This window comes from Molossus molossus, unplaced genomic scaffold (genome assembly GCF_014108415.1).
Source record: "Molossus molossus isolate mMolMol1 unplaced genomic scaffold, mMolMol1.p scaffold_m16_p_14, whole genome shotgun sequence".
Taxonomy (NCBI): domain Eukaryota; kingdom Metazoa; phylum Chordata; class Mammalia; order Chiroptera; family Molossidae; genus Molossus; species Molossus molossus.
The window spans coordinates 71,359,033-71,377,216 of record NW_023425349.1 but is presented as its reverse complement, the minus strand read 5'-3'; the positions used below and the strand labels follow the sequence as shown (position 1 = coordinate 71,377,216).

Genomic DNA, 18,184 nt, shown 5'->3' with positions numbered 1-18,184 from the left:
GTATGTTAACTTTGTTCACTTGGCTAAGGTGACGTCTACTAGGAGTCTCCACTATAAAGTTACTATTCCTCTCTTGACTACCAAATATTTTGGGAGAGATACTTTGAGACTGCATAATATTTTCTTGCTGCTTAAACTTTTGCCCACTGATTGTAGCATCTACCCATGGGTTTTGTCTGTGGCAGTTACCACTATGATGTTCTAATGGTGATTTTCTGCTACCCTTATTTCTTTTCATTCATTGATTGGAATTATTCTGCAAAGAAAGATCGTCTCTTCTCTCTATTTGTTTGTTTATTCATTTAATTATTTATTTATACCAGTATCCTCTGTGGATATTTATTCTTTGGATTATACTAATACTGTCTGTTTGTTATTAAAGTTGTTTCAACTTTTGGCAAGTGGGAATTCTTGCTGGTTGTCTCCTATGTCTTTTGACATATTTTAATCTTTTTTTCTCCTTTAGTTCTGGATTTTCTCACCCCATGATATTATCCAAGTGCATCTTATATTTTCACTGCCCCAGTGCTGGGTTCAACCAATTTCCCAAAGCGCCTTGTTTGCTTTTATTGGAAAATAGTATTCAGAAACCAAAATCTGGGTGCTCTTTGTAACCATTGTTACTGGGGTGCCACTGCTTTAGTTCCTCTCAGTGGATAGAGTTGTGGAATATGTGTAAAATTCTCTTCGGTGTTGGTTTATAACCCTCTACGGTAGCTTGTGACTATTAGCCAATATATACCACATTTCTAATCTTAATACAGATTTCCCCCCATTCTGTGTGTGTCACTAGGAAAATTTGTCCAAAATTCAACTGACATTATAATATTCCATAAACATTATATAACACTAGGCTATGTTTAAAGTCTGGGAAAAAATCTATATTAGCACATGGACAGTAAATAAGTTTTTATTAACCAATTGAATTAGACAAGTTTAAAAAATTACAAATGCCATGAAAGTATAATTATTTCTTATAGCAAATTAATGAAGTGGAACATGTATCCTTAATCTGGATAGTAAAGTGATTTCTAGCATATAACTGAAAATTTAGTAGGTACTTAAAATGTGTGAATCGAGTTTATTAGGATATATTTTTAATTATCTCATAATATTGTAAAAATAATAAAATCTTGGCAAATATTTTTTACCTCTTAGCCTGCTTAGTGAACCTGCTAAAAAGATATTTGGAAACAGAATTCAGGTGAAATCTGTTACCAATTCAAGATTCCCACATAATCTTTCTACATTATTGCAACTACTTGGTACCCTGTTAGGAGAAATACAGATTGTTTTTTTTTGTTTTGTTTTTGGTTCAAATGTATCTGGAAATGATTCTACACACTCTTTAGGCAATAGAGCACTATAATAGGTTTTGACAAAAAAGAAATAGATGTTTCTGCTCAGCCTAACAGATAAACTTTTATAGTAGTATATTTATGGCATGACAATTATTTAATAAAATAACGTTCCTGAGCCATAGAAAGTGAGCAGTAACAGAGGGAACCTGACAGGTAATGAAAGTTTTGGAGGTGAGCCAAGGAATGAGCCCAGTTAGACTGTTGAAGCTCTTTGATGAACTATAATTCAAAGTATTTGGGTGTGCATACAGAGAAAGGGTTATGCTTTTATATATATACTTTTTGTGAGGCAACCTATCAGATTGGATTAAATGTAGTTTTCGAAGAAGTTGCAATGTTAACTAGACTTACTGTGGTGATCATTTTGTAATATTTACAGATACTGAATCATTATTTTGTACATCTGAAACTAATGAAATGTTATATGTCTGTTATGCCTCAATTAAAAAAAGTTGCTATATCTTTTGTACTGGTTGTGATCGGTAGAGCTGTGTAGTGTAAACATTGGTTTCCAGGCTTTGGTGATGGAACTACTTTCACCTTCTTCGTGGGTTATAACTTCATGTGGATAACACATGAAGAAGGAGCCTTGTAGGAATGAAGAGATGAGATCCAAGACAGGCCCAGCCTTCACAGCTGTAGAGACCTGGAGCTGGGTCTGGGGATTATGGCTAATATCTTATAAATATCTTTATTTCTTTTTTTAAAAATGATTTTGTTGTTGTTGTTGTTGTTCTTATTTATTTGTTACTCTTAGAAAAGCTCATTTTTTACTGGACTCAGACTTAGAGGTAGCAGCTGTCAGAGAGGACAGCCTACGTCTCTTAGCAGCAATCTGTTTCTGGTGGGTTTTTTTTGGCCTCCTTCATTCTCTTAGCCAAAAGTTCAGCATATTTTGCAGCCTCTTCCTTATTTTTCTTAGTATGTTATTTTTTAAGAGCAATGCGCCATTGTTTGTGTGGCAGAACACATGGAGTACCAAGACGCTGAATCTCGGGTGCTTTGGTCCTAGGTTTCTTACCTTCTTTGTTTAAGGGCTTTCTCACAACATATTGTGGACATCATCTTCTTTAGAGAGTTTGAGAGTTTGCAGATTATGCTAGCTCTTTTGGGACTTAGATGATAAGGCACAGTAGTATCAGTGAGACCAGGAATATCTTTCTCCCCTTTTTTTGCAATGACCAAATTGAGAACACTAAAATTGGCATCCACAATGCAACCCCAAATAGATTTGTTCTTCCTTTCTCCAGTCCTTCTTGTCTATAGCAGGAATGCCCCTTACTCAGGAGCAGGCGGACACGGCCATGGGTCAAGATGCCCTGCTTCATGGGGAAACCTTGTTTGTCGTTCCCACCACTGATTCGAACCACATAGCCCTTCCATTCTTCACCCAGGGCATTAGCAGCAACTTCTGTGGCCATACGCTTCTCGTAAAAGGTATGAAGTTTGTGTTCATCGTCCACTTCATTGTGTTTCTGGCAGCCAGTCGCTGGGAAAGAGATGTTGAGCTTCATCCTGAGCAGCCAACCACCTCTGAGGCATCACAAAAAAGAGCTGAATATCTTTCTTAATGGCTTTGCTTTCACTTTGTATTTCTTTGTCATTGTGTATTTTTATGGTTCCATGGTCCATGATATAACATATCTAGAGACATTTGTTTATGCATCATTTTTTTTGTGTGAAAACCTTCACAAAATAATATTGCTTTGGAGCAGAATGCATATCAGTTTATTTTTCTTCAGATGTACCCCCAAAACCTTTATATCAAGAGGTCTGTGCATGAACTTTGGGGAAGGCCACAAGCCATTTTTATGTGTGAGGACATGTTTTGCACTTGCATTTTTGGGTGGATGGTCTGAAGGTTTCATTAGGGTTTTAGAAATGGTTTGGAACCACTGCAGTCTCAGTGCTCATGGAGACACAACTGTAAGTAGGGCCCATCTGTGAATGGCCCTATGACTCACAACACCAGATACAGCAACTTGGTCCCTAGAAAATTCATACCACAGCATTTCTAAAGTCTTCTCTCTACTTTCCTTGGTGTGGGGGGGGGATGAGGACTCAAGCCTTTTCCACCACTGTGCTCCTACAACTTTTGTTTTTTCTCTAGTGCCCTCTATAGAGAGTAGCACCTCTTTGTAGCCCTTGATGTACTGTGTACCACTTAGTGTATAAGGATTTATATAGCCCATGAGTCAGACAATGCCATGCTGCTATAACAGAGATCTAAGTATAGACTGACTTAGATAACAAAGATGCTTTTGTTCATTTATGTACGTTCTGATGGGCATGATCCAGGTTGCAGGATTTGTGGTCATGTAGAGATTCAGGTCTTCTTCCAAGTCTTTTTGCCCCCATCCTCTGACACATTGTTGTCTTTTGCATGATTGAAGCTCTGTGGTCACCAGTTCTAGGTTTAAGGGGGCAGGACAGAATGAGAAGCATATCTGATGTCTAAAGTTTAACATGTCTAAAATCATATTCTCACATTCTATCGGCAAGAATTATTCATATGACCACTTTGTTACAAAGGAAGCTGGGAAATATTGTGTAACATATAGGGGGAGAAGAGATTTTGTTTGAGCTAGGAATCTCTGCTGCATTCTGCAGGCTGTTCTCCAGCTAGTTTGTAAAATCGTTGAAGTCAAGGCCTCACTTGCTGTTAATATGATGTCTTATGTATAGTAGATATTAGATCACTTGTGTTTGTTGAATTGCCCTGTACAGTGGAGTAAGTATGTACAAAGAAGTCATTTACAACTGGTTATGCAAAAGGGCAGGTGCCATAAACAGCAGGAATTTTAGCTAAAAGGCAGGCTCTGCAAACTGTATGGTTAGTATGGTGAGAGATTTGGCGATATATGTATTGTGCTTTGTCTCTGGCAGTGAAGTTAGAAGCAGTTTTGGTGATGGTGATAGATATTTTAGTAACCTCAATTACTGACTTCCAGGAATAGAGTTTCTTGAAAATGAAATCAGCTTCATTAAGAAAAAGAAACAACAAATGCGATTTACTTAATGATGTTACTGTCAATGTTTGCAGGTGTACAGGATAAAAACAGGTCTCCACATAGCTGCCATTTTTTATTTATTTCATTTTTTTTTTTAGAGAGAGAGGAAGGGAGAGGGAGAGAGAGATAGAAACATCGATGAGAGAGAATATTGATTGGCTGTCTCCTGCATGCCCCTCACTGGAGATTTGGCCCACAACCTGGGCATGTGCCCTGAATGAGAATTGAACTGGTGACCTCTTGGTGCATGGGTTGATGCTCAAACACTGAGCCACATTGACCGGGCCATAGCTGCTATTTTTGCATGGATAGTTTGAGGCAGTGATTCTGAAACTTCAATGGGCATCGGAATCAGAACAAGCTGGAAAAATGAGCTGGACTCCTTCCCCAAAGTTTCTAATTCATTTATTTTGTGATGAGGCCTGAGAATTTGCATTTCCAACAAGTTCCCAGATGGTGTTGATGCTGCCGGTCTTGAGGCCACAATTTGATAACTACTGATTTAAGGTAAAGAGAGCATACCAACTTATCAAAAAGGACAAGTATCTGATATTACCAGTTCATGCTGGTATGCTAGTGCCATATTCAAACTTCTAAGAAAAATTTATAATGGAATGAAAACATGTATGTTACTGGTATTTCAGATCAGCTGCCAAATACTGAGAAGTCTATTGCTCCACAGTCCCCAAAACTACACCATTGCAGCCTTTCTTGGAGGCAGATCAAGAATATTTTAGTAATATTTATTGAATGAATACTTTAAAAGCTTGCCTTGAAGTGCTAGGGTAAGAAAGGAGAGTCAGAGATGTACACCTCATCATCAACTCAGACTTGATGTTTTTTTCCCTCCAGTAAGGTCAGCTAAACTATCTGCTTTTCTGAGCCAAGGAAGGCAGATAGGTTTCTTCTGCTTTACAGCTTTGAGATGGGTCGTGAAATTCTGCAGTGCTCTTAGCTCCAGAGACTAGTGTGGTGATTGATTATTAATTTCTGCCCTGGCTGCTGTTGCCATCCCCTGCCCGCAATCTGAGCACTTAGGTGCCTCTCTTCTTACTTTTATTCCTCCTTCCCTTTCAGTAGATTTTGTGTGTATGTGTGTGTAAGGAACCATGGTATTTATGTGTCTCTAAGTGATGCATTTAGTGAGGTTTCATAGCTTAAGCCTTTTTCTACTTGTACTTCTGCTAATAGTTTGGGACAAGGAATTAAGTGAGATAGTGTTTTGCAAAGCATCCAACATTGAACTCATTGTATTATACTTTAACTTTCTTGATAGATACATTTTTTCCTAGTTGAAAAAAAGATATGGCAATGTTACCTTATTTATTTTTTATTACATTACATATTTGCATATATTCTTTCCAATACTGGGTATGATCTGTTTCATTTGGTCTTAATTACTTATTTTTCTTGAAGGTTTTACATTATAAAAATAATACACTTAATTTTTACAAATCAGTCACCCCAGAAATTAATAAACATCCCTCTATACAGACACGTGTACACACACACACACACACAAAACCCCTGTAGTATCAACCTTTTGTGGTGATCAGTGTTAATATTATGAAATCCTTCTTGCACATCTTTCTCACATGGTCAATAAAATACATTAAAAATTTTCAAAACAAATATATACATATATACCATTCACATGATAATACAATTCACGTGATTCCAGGCCTCGAATTTTTCAGTTAAACATATCTTGGACATATTTTGAGATGATGAGATGCAGACATTTAGAAATTATTATTTTTAATGGCTAAATAATATTCTATAGAGTAATAATATTCTATGATTTACTCAGCCTTTCAGCTGTTGATGGCAACCACCTTTCCAGTTTTTGTTTTTCTAAATTATAATGGGGCAATGTCCTGGCTATATATCTTTACTGTTGCTTTCAGTTCAGTTGAATAGACACTGAAAGTGGCATTCCTTGGTTAAAGGATGTCTGCCCTAAAATTTAAAACACATTCTGCCATATGTCTTTCTAGAAGATTGTGTAGACTTAGACACCCAGCCCCTTCCACCCCCAAAAAGCAGTGTATGAAAATGCCTATTTCCTTACAGTGCTACCAACTCTGAGTATTATTTATCACCACTTTTGGTGAAATTTATCTTTCATTTTTCATTTCTCTGCCTATGTGTGAGGTTGAACATCTTTTCTTGTGTTTTTTATTTATTTGCATTTCTTTTCTTTCTTACTCATTTTAGTTCTTTAGAGATAGTAATCCTTTGTCAATGTGTTACAGATATTTCCCAGCTTATTATTGGCAGGTGGTGCCTTTGTCTTTTGGCATGCAGAAATACTAAATGTCTATGTACTACAACTGGTCAGTCCTTTCCGGTATGGTTTTGTATAGCATTTTAGGTTATATAAAACATTTTCACATTTGATCCTCTTAATTTACCTGAGATAAATAGGAGGTAATATTGATATTTTCGTCTTTTTGGTTTTTTTTATCCTCACCCGAGGATATTTTTCCATTTTTTGTACAGATAGAGTGGGAGGGAGAGAGAGGAAGAGAGAGAGAGAGAGAGAAACATCGATGTGAAGGGACACATCGAGTGGCTGCCACCCATACGACCAACCAGGGCCAGGGACAAACTGCAACCGAAGCACGTGCCCTTAGCGGGAACCGAACCCGGGTCTCTCCGGACCGCAGGCCGACGCTCTAACCGCTGAGCCAAACCGGCCAGGGCTATATTTTCGTCTTTTTGTAAGTGGTGCATATTAGATTTAAAAGTTGTTTTTAAAGTTCTGTATTGACAGTTCTTTTTACAATAATAGTTACTTAAATCACTTCACAGAGTATAAAACAAATACGAAACTGTTCTCAAAGATGTATGTGATAAAAGGTATGAACTATTTTGTTAGTGAAGTATACATTGATATGTACATAACAGAAGTGATTGGAGCTGTGGTATAATTACAGTCTTGCAATGGTGAGCTGTTTTTAACATGGCATCACACAGTATTTCAATTATTTATGCTTAAAAACAACTCAAAACCTCAAGTGTAAATATTAATGAATGGCTCAGGAGAAAAATCAAGGTAGAAGAGAAATAACTCTCTAACAGGGTTTTTTTTTTTTTTTTTTTAATTGATTTGAGAGAGAGAGAGAGAGAGAGAGAGAGAGAGAGAGACGTCGATTTGTCATTCAACTCATTTATTCATTTATTGGTTGATTCTTGTATGTGCCCTGACCAGGGATTGAACCTCCAACCTTGAGGTATCAGAACAATACTCCAACCTACTGAGCTACCCGGCCAGGACAGTAATGGGATATTTTAATGACTGAGACCAGGCACTACTAGAGTGTGACAACCACTTTTATCTAGAGAGAAAGAAGAATTACAAACAATACAATAAACCCTCCTTCCCACTGTATTCATCTGAAGTTTGAAGAGAGTAAATACACCTTTCAGTGCAAAGTTTAGTAAGTATACTTTGCATAGAGAACACACTCAAAAAACAGATCACCAGCGCAGAAGGCTTCAGCGATTATACTACCAGATATTATGGGGACAGTCCACTCTGAATAGAGAGAGATGGAAGAGTCCATGCAGACCTGGTATTCATTTAGATCTTCATAAAATGTAAGCTGTTGTGGCCATTGTGCATACTTGAGAAAATGTGGAGCCTAATATGATAGGTATTTCTCTCGCATAAAAGAGCAGAGCCCTAGTTCTAATTTCCATTGGTTTATTTTGGCCTGTCTTCACCATAACCTCTCTCAACACAAAATCACCTGACTTTTAAAACGAATCTGTTTAAAATGAAATCATGTACCATGTTCATTTGGTTACTAGTTCCTTGAGGCTCTAGAGATGACAGCTGTATAAATTAATGATGCCATAAAATGGTTTGAGTACAGTAAAATTGAGATCCCTACTCCTATTTTTTTTTAGCTGGGCCTATTGAATCTATATACTTATTTCATATTTATTTTAGTGAACATGCCAGATATGGTTTGCCATGTTTAAAACATTTTTTGAAAAATGTGTTACTTTTGTTTTGTTTAGTTCTTTTAATTCAAGAGGCTAGTCTCTATAAAGTTGAATTGTATGGAGTCTCACTTTGAAAAGCAGTAGTACGTGCCTATCTGTCTAATCTTTTCTTCTAGCCTGAATCTTTAACCATCTTTTGTCTTCTTCATTCTTTACCTCCAAGATTTACTTTCAGTACCTCACTAGAGCTATGACTGGGGTTTTGTTGACTAGAATTTCTTCTCTTTAGGTCTCTAGATCCTGGGTGGATAGTGTTGGCTCTGGGGTAGTGTCCTCCCCCTATCTTTTTCTTCCATCTGTAAACACTTTCATTCTGCCTTTTGTGGATGGGCCTCCCGAGGATACATGATGCAGAGTGTTTGTGAAAGGAAACTGATAAGACTGAAAACATTTTCCTTTATAAAAGAGGAAGAGTGGAATGTGGGGGAAAGGTAAGGGAATAGATCTGTTGTCATTATTACTTATACATTTCAAGCATTCTGTGGGTTTCTTATTTACCTGGGATTTTGTGAGATGGACTTTAAGACAGGAATGTTGCAAATATTTTAAATTTAGAGCCATCTCAGAAGGCATGGTACTGAGATTCTGATCAATAGTAGACCCTAAGCTGTTTTATTGTGATACATAAAAATAGAACCTTCCTTTTTGTATTAAACAGCAGGAAATGTAAATTTGGATATCTTAATGTCATCAATTAATTTTCATGTTTAGTAAGCTTACTTCTCCCCCCATGTGAGTTGCTTTCTTTTATTTTTCTTTTATGTGTTCTATTTTCGTGTAGCCTAAATGTTAGGTACACTTCATTTGGATTGATGATATATTCTTATTGTAAAATGTACTTTTTCTCTTGGTTTTATTTTACTATGATTTTAGCATTTAAAATGTTGAGCCTATTGACTTATTTATTATCTTGGCTTAAGTCCCCCACCCCCCCTTACATTTTGGGAATATACTATGTGGCATTATATGATTGGGTTAATTTTCTTTTAATACTGCTGCTCTGCCTTTGAAAAAGACAATGGACTTGCTAGAGTTAGTAAGCAAAATCTTGCATGCATGGGCAGGAGGAAATTGGGTAATCCTGAGAAATCATCTGCTAGCTTTGAACATGGGATTAATTTTGGTTTTGATTACTGTATTATATAGAAGTTTGAGAGGGAAGGAAGAAACTCATAAGGGTCTGGTTTTCAAGGCAAGCTTTAGAAAGGTTATATAAAGTTTAGTCTTACTGTATATATCTTTTTGGAGGGATATTGGTGTCATTTTAGAAAAAAAAGAACTTTTGAGTATAGGCCATAGTTACTCAGAGCAGGCAGTTTTGGTTTATGAAATATTCCCCCAGCTTTTCATCATTTGCTAATATTCTTTTGATACCTTGTAAAATAGATTGCCAAAGATGTTCAATTAACAGATTTATAGGAACTTGTAGATTGCATATACGCATTGTAATTTAGAGTTAGACATGGGTGGAAAACGACCTGGATTCAGCTTCCCTCCTCCCCCCTTTTAAAGATCAATTAGCTGCTAAAATGATGTTTTCAGGAACTGGGTTCTTTGCCCAAAGTAGATATTGTCTTTAAAATTTACTACTCACTTTAGCATTAAGCCAGGGCCTACCTATCAAAGATTTCAGGGGTGCCTTGCACTCCTGCTACTACCAATTGAATAGTAAGTGTTGATTTGGAACAAAGAGAATTAAGTTTATATGTTTGAGAAGGATTCATTTTTAAGTGATATTCCTCCCTTCTCTTAAATAGCAAGTGATTAACTACTACTTTAATTTTCAATTAATCAAATTAGGTTTCTTCTGGTAGATTTTGATTACATGCAGTTCTAACAGCTTCCAGATACACTTCTCTTTCCCATATGCTTACCATATGCTGAGTAAAACCGATGTAGAATAAATTAGTGTGAAAGTAAGAACACTTAGTTCTTTTGTAGAGTTCATCTTGAATGACAGAAGACAGCTCAGGATCATTTTAGCTATGAGGGACCTTTTGAAAAGTGATATAGAAAAATAACCCATTTATGTGTGCCAAGGTCTGTTTTCATAAATGTAAATTTGAAAGTTCATTAAAATTTTGGCATGTGATTTGGAATGCATAATAACTGGAAGTGATTCAAAGCCAGAAATCTGTATCCTTATACCAACAACATGTTTCACTGAAGACTGGCTTTGTATGGTTGTTTAATATTTAAAAGGTAAAAAAAAAAAAAAAAATGTAATGTTTACTCAATGGTTATGGCTCTGGAAACTATGCTCAGGATGGAGGGGCTGCCGTGGCAAGGGAGAGGCAGCAGTCTGACCAGTGGCCCCAGAATGTTCATCAGCCTCTTTTCCTGAACAAGCAGGGTAGGTGACTTTGAGACACTGACCACTGTCCCTCATTTTTTTTCAGAAATGGCAAGACAGAAATGCATATTATTCTTGCTGTCTTTAGGAATGCGAAGAGGGACAAAATGGACATTTCAGGCCACATAAAAAAGCTGAAAAATGGTCAAGCTGGGGTTGGATGTAGGTGGTATCTAGTACTAATAGCTAATATGAACAGTTAATGCTTGGAGATATTCTGACGTTATATGCCAGGCCTACTGCTAACCCATAATATAACCCTTTCGAAGTGAGGCTGTAAAAGCAAAGGAGAAGGGAACACCCCACCTACAATGGGCACAGACAAGCTCCTTTCCTGTCTGTAATGCAGAAGTGCATGCTTCCATGCCCTTTCCCACACCTTCAGGTGAGGCACTGAAGCGGTGCTGAGAACCAGGTAACAAGATGTAAGGAGAACCAGGAATTACTGCCATAGGAAAGTTTTTATTGCAGAACTTATGGGCTAACCACTTCAAATTCTTACCCTCTGCCAGTTGTTATTTTTGCTGCTATATATGTGTACTCTGTACAGATTCCATTTTTATTCTCTTATTTCTCTTTATGAATTTGTTTTTATAGGTTCTTGGTCGCCGACGTATCAGGTCCTCTGGTTTCTACCTCCCAGTTCTGTTGTAGGAGAGGAAAATGGTTTAGAAAGCGAATGAGATTCTCAACAGGATGGAAAGTGACACTCCTTGACTTTGTGATTATGTACTTAGCTCATCTTCTGACACCTAGTATGCCATTTATGGACTTGTCCTATAATTAACCAAGCTTCCTGCAGAAAGTGAGTTTAAAATCATCATCGTCTTGGTCTATTTCCTCTCTTAGACTTTGATCTATTTGACTTTGACACATACTTCTCACCAAGTTCTGCAGATTCTCATTCTGACAGGATGCTTTGATTTTTCCTGACTCCTTCCCCTCCCTGCCACCCCCACCCTGGTTCAAGGTATCAGTCACCAGATTGGATGTTCTATGTCTCTTTTGTTCACTCAGTTCCTGGGACCACCTTTTCTTTCACCTGAATTTAGTTTTTCCTACTCCCAGAATTCTTTTCTTCAAATCATTTTCCACATTGTGATCAATTACCACTCTGAAAGCATGGGTCTCCTCAAAATTTTCTACCACTTAAAAATATTTGGTGGCTTATAGAATTCAATTCCTTACAGTGCAATGTAAGGGGCATCATCTCAGACTTGCACTTGCCTACTGTTACGGCTTCATGGTTGATCACAAACAGCCAGATACCTGGACCCATACTTCAAGTTCATTTGTAGTTCCTTATTAAGTCACACGTTCTCTATACCCTGAGTTCTTTTGCTTACACCTTTCCCTTTGCTTACAAGTGACCTTTATTTTCTTTTTGGCAAATACTTACTTCTCCTTAAAGGTAGTCTTTTTTATGTGTGGTTTTAGCTGAATCTTCTAAGCCTTAAAGATGGCTTTCCTGTGGTGAAGTGTATGGTGGTTGTTGGTAAACTCGCCTTTATGGTTAGATACTTAGCTATGTAAGGGAGAAGAGACTGTGCCTTACTCATCCTTGTGACCCAGCACATAGCAGAAGGCCTGGCTTGCAGTGATGTACCATAAATATTTATTGTATGGAATTAGTTTCTTTTCCATTACATTTTATAGACAATGAGTGAATCTTAAAGAAACAAACTTCCTAAACATGGTGTGTTTGAATGAAGACTTGGGATTTATCATGATTTATGAAGTAGAAAGGGAAATATTGTAATTGCTTGGCACTCAAACTAGTGAGTAGATACCAGGAAGCATAATAGGTGAATTATTACACACACACACATTCACATTTGTGTGTGTGTGTGTGTGCGCGTGTGCATATCTTACAATGAGAATTAACTTCAAACAATGAAAGAATGATTCAAAATTGTGAATTATAAACAGTTAAAAATTACTGGTAGGGCTAGAGTAGTACCTGGGTTTTTGGATCTTGATCATAGTGGAGAAAGTTGGAGTGCTGGGAGTTATAAATTTTGCACTGAGAGTCAAGTGATTGCTGTCAGTTTCTCTGTATGACCTAGGGTGAGAGATTTTTCTGAATCTTCTTTGTGTAACACAGGACACACTTTCAAGGTAGAGAATAGGGAAATATTGAGTCCTAGGGATTTTAGTATATCACTTGTCCTTGGCTTTTAATTTGAATGGGATAGTCCACTATTCTTACTGCCTCAGGTTAATGTAGGATAAGTTCTGGGGCAAATTATGTCTTCTAAGATTTTCATAACATCTCATATTCCACATGTTTTCTTACAACTTGATTTTGATGCTCCTATCAAGAGGTAGGGTTGATATTCCTCTCTTTGAAGCTGGGTGGGCTTTTGTAACTGTTTCAGCCAATGGGGTACTATGTTGATGATGCTGTGATTTCTGAAGCTAGATCATAACAGGCGATGTAGCTTCTTCTTTGTTTCTTGGAATGCAATGCTGATTTGTGAAACCTGCATCCACCATGCGAGCAGTCCAACTGTCCTGAGGACATTAGGTTGTGAGGTGAGACCACATGGAACAGTTCTGAGAAGACTTAACTGCATTAAGAGAGACAGCCAGCCAATGCTCTGCTGCCCAGGCCCCTGCTGCTCCGATTCCAGCCACCCTGTGACTGTAGCTAAATGAGAAACTCTGAGCCAGAACTTCTGAATTCCCAACCCAAGAACAATGAAAGATAGCAAAATGGCTGCTGTTCTTTTAAACTTAAGTCTAGGGTGGTTTATTATGTAGCAGTTGATAATTACAACATGTTTCTTTGGAGAATCATTTTCCTATTTTAAGTGGTATTGGAGGAAGACAGGGCTGGAATTGGAAGCATCTTTTTTTTTTTTTTTAAGATTTTTAAAATTGATTTTTAGAGAGAGAGGCTTAAGGGAGAGGGAGAGTGGAGAACATCAGTGCAAAAGTGATACATCGATTGGCTGCCTCCTGCATGCGCCCTACCAGGGATCAAGCCCACACCTGAGCCTGTGCCCTGACTGGGAATGGAACCAGCGATTTTTCGGTACATGGGATGCTGCCCAAGCAACTGAGCCACATTGGCCAGGGCTTAGACGCATCTCTTAGTGCAGATTTAGAGTTGTCACTGTGCTAACCTTGTTCCTTCAAACTTTTATACCCTAGTTGGGGGTAGGTATTAAAAGAGATAATCTTGTGATAATTTTTTTCTCTCTTCATATACCTTTACCCAGTAGTTGGTAGAGAGAGACTAGCCAGGGGTAGATCTCAAATTAAGCTTACTATATTGTAAGGAACCAATCTGCTTTTGGGAAGTAAGACCATGTAAGAAATCCTGCAAATGAGCTTGCTGATGTCTCTAAGGGAACAGTGAAGGAGGCAAAAACAAACTATTGGCCATAGAGGCCAGAATTTACATTGACTAATGTGTTATTCAGTGTGCTCTTTTTTTTTTTATCCTCATCCGAGGACATTTTTCCATTTTTTGTACAGACAGAGTGGGAGGGAGAGAGAGGAAGAGAGAGAGAGGGAAACATCGGTGTGAAAGGGACACATTGAGTGGCTGCCACCCGCACGACCAACCAGGGCCGGGGACAAACTGCAACCGAGGTACATGCCCTTAGCGGGAACTGAACCCAGGTCTCTCTGGACCACAGGCGGACGCTCTAACTACTGAGCCAAACCGGCCAGGGCTTCAGTGTGCTCTTTTTAATATTAAAATCTGAGTGCCTGTTTTGGATTAGTTGATGTTCACCCAAAAGATATGATGAAGTTCTAATCCCAGGTACCTGTGAATGTGAACTTATTTGGAAAAAGTGTCTTTTACCAAATGTAATAAAAGTTGAGATCATAGTAAATTAGTGTGGGCCCAGGTCCACTGACTAGTGTTTTTGTAAGGAGGCAGTGTGAAGATGCAGAGACCCAGAGACACACAGGGAAGAAGGTTGAGAAGATGGAGGCAGAGATTAGAGTTACATGTCATAGCTAAGGAATGCCAAACCTTACTAGCAACCATCAGAACCTGGAAAAGTCAAGGAAAGATTCTTCTAAGAACTTTCAGAGAGAGCATGGCCCAGCCAACATCTTAATTACCTTGATTTCAGACTTCTAGCATGAAAGGTTAAATTCTGTTGTTTTAAGCAGTTTATAGTACTTTGCTTACGGTACTTTATTCTTATGGTACTTTATTATGGCAGCCCTAGAATACTATAATACAGTTCCTGAAGTTAAGGATAATGAAAAAAAAAATTGCTCTTTAAAAGTTATGAGAATGAGAAGATAAGCCACAGGCTGGGAAAAAAATGCTTGCTAAACATCTATCTGACAAAGAACTTGGATCTAGAATATATAAAGAATTTGCATATCAATAATAATAAGACAACTCAATTTAAAAACGGGCAAAAGATTTGAAAAGACACTTCACCAAAGTAGATACATGAATGTCAAAAAGCACATGAAATGACACACAGTATCAGTCATTTGGAAAATGCAAATCGAAATTGCTATGAGATAGATATATACTGCCACTGGAATGGCTAAAATAAAAAAGACTGACCATAGCAAATGTTGATGAAGATGTGGAGCAACTGGAATGCTCACATATTGCTGATTGATACTGAAAAGGGTATAATCACTTTGGAAAACAGTTTTCCAGTTTCTTAATACATTAAGCATGTAGCTACGTGGTTGTTCTTCTCATAGATATTTAACCGAGAGACTTGAAAGCATATATCTATACAAAGATTTATACATTAAAGTTCATAAGAGCTCTTAATTTGGAATAACCTCAAACTAGAACCAACCCAAATGTCCACCAGTAGGAGAATGGATAAATAAACTGTGGTATGTCCACATAATGAAATGCTACTCAAAGAGAAAGGGATCGAGTATTGATACACAAAATGGATGAATCTCAATATGATTAAATAATTATGTTGAATGAAAGAAGCCAGACCTCCACCCAAAGAATATATATTGTATGATTTCATATATATATAATTCTAGAAAATGCATAATAATTTTAGTGACAGAATGCACATCATTGGTTGTCTGGGGATAGGAGGTAGGGCAGGGTGAAAACTTTTAGGGTTTGTGGGTATGTTCATTATTTTGACTATGGTGATAGTTTCCTGGGTGTATATTTATATGAAAACATAACAAATTGTGCACTTTAAATATGTGGTTTTAAAGAATATGTCAACAATGTCTCAATAAATTCAGAACAGGAAGAAAAAAAGTTATATGGGAAAAAGATAGAGTTAAGTCAAGGGCTGAAAACACAGGTCCTGTTCTACTAGTACTTATCAGCTGAGTATCAGGTGAAGTGTGCTTTGCCATTTACTGTTGAAAATGCCATGTCTTTAATGGCAAGAGACCATTTAAATTCAGAGCTAACAAGTAAACCATGCCTTTAGAATCAGTTGGGATTTAGTCATGGAAGAAGATGACAATGGGTTGTGGAGTAAGAGATTTATTATAGAAATTAAACTGTGAACTTTTATGGTAGGAGCTTGGGCAGTGAAGATCCCAGAGACAAGTTGGAGCATCAGTGGAGTTCCTAACTAGTCAGCTTGAGAAGCCAAGCATGAGACAATGCTTAGTGGGGAAGTTCTGTGGAAGGCGTTGCCTCTGTGTTGTTACCACCTCTGTGGGTCTGTGGTGGGCCTAAAGTTGCTGTTGACCTATTTGGCCAACTTGAGAAGTTGGACAAGGATCTTAGAAGAATAAAGATAAGCTTGAAAACCAGCCATATAGCCATGTCTGGTCACTATACTACCTGTGATACCTTCAGAGAACAGTGCTCCATATCCATGCAGATCTTTTCAAATATGTGCAAATTCTACTTTTGGTCAACTTTAAGCTGTAACTATACAGGAAGAAGATTACAGGAAGTGTTGTTTCTGCTTAACCAAGTTGACATAGCACAAACCACCACAACTTGCTAATTAATGGGGTTGGTCATTGTAGTACTGATTATGAACCTAAGCTCCTCTGTTCTCATGAAATGGTTGATTATGCTAAACAAATACAGAATATCTTTGGGAGTGATCTAACTGGGACAGAATGGAGTGAGAGTCCAGGCATGAAGAATAAGGGTAGGTATTTTGAATCAAGGCTGATTACAATGTAAACAATGGGGAGACTCTGCATCCTCTCTTATAAGGAAGGTGTTTATAGCAACATAAACACCTTTTCAACACAGTAACATAAACAGTTTCTCAGGGAAACATTCTCTGGCATTCAGGAAATGTTTCTTTCTTTACAAACACAAAAGTGTGTTTTTCTAAAGATTTAATTTACTTAAGGGCTCTGTTTAGAACAAGGCTTTGATTGTAGAGGGATAGCTATTCCCAGAGCACTTTGTGGTAGGCTATAGTTGAAGTCCTTATACATGCATCTCGTTTAAAAATCTGTAGACTAACAGGACAGCTCAGTGGAGGTATACCGTGTTAAATATTGGATATACCTCTGGAAAGTTGAATAAATTAAACTATTGTGAGTCAAATTGTATTATGAATTCCCAGTAGCCTTCGATTTGATTATTTTCTTACAAAGATCCTTGCAATTGGGAGGACCATTTGTTACAGGCTTAACATACTGACTAGTTGCTGTGAGACCAGGGAGTATGACAGGGGCTGTATATTTGTCTCAAACATGCATACTTAATTCTTTGTAAGGTGAATTATATTGGTCAGTTAGGATTCTTATATTAAGATTCTTTATTTCCTTTTTCACAGGGAACAATTAAAAATAGATTTCGTCCACAAGACCCATGTTAGGTTTGAAAAAGAGAGGGAAAAGTTCTCTAACAAGAATGCATTCTTAACAGAGAATGGAGAACAGATGTACCTATTTTCAGCATGTTATTAAACATATTTAGTTCTGACAGTGTACTGATAATCCTGTTAATAGGCATGAAGCATCAGCCACACATAATTTTTATTTTTGTGGAAAGATTTAGTTTAATTTAAAAAATCACCAATAATCTTTAGGAATAATTTATTTATGGCCTCTCCGCAAGCTAGAATAAACCAGCGGGAGGAAATTAATCATGTTACCTTCTACCTTAACCTCCAGACTAAGTGCTTTTCATTTTAACGTGCAAATAACCTGGGCATCTTGGTAACTGCAGATTGTGATTCAATAGGACTGGGGTGGAGGTCTGAGATTTTTAGTTCTAACAAGTTCCCAAGTGATGCTGATGTCACTGATTTTGGGACCATGCTCTGAGAAGCCAGGAAGTCTTCTGAATATAATTTTTTGGTGTAGTTGCTTGTAGGATTCAACATTTTACAGCAAGTGTGGCAGAAAGAGAGAATAAAAGATTGTTTTTGCATATGACCACTTTTTGTCTTGGGGAAAAAATGGTAGTGGTAGATTCCCATTAAGTAGTTTGCTAATAGTTTGGCAGGAATGAAGAACAGGCATTTCCCATCCAGCTAGTTGCAAACACA

The 18,184-nt window shown here is 37.5% G+C and overlaps 1 protein-coding gene across 2 annotated transcripts in view; it reads left to right on the top strand.

Annotated features, from left to right (window-relative positions):
• The window catches only part of MLLT3 (MLLT3 super elongation complex subunit), a 287,402-nt gene that overhangs the window by 97,921 nt on the left and 171,297 nt on the right, over window positions 1-18,184 (top strand). The window lies entirely within an intron of this gene.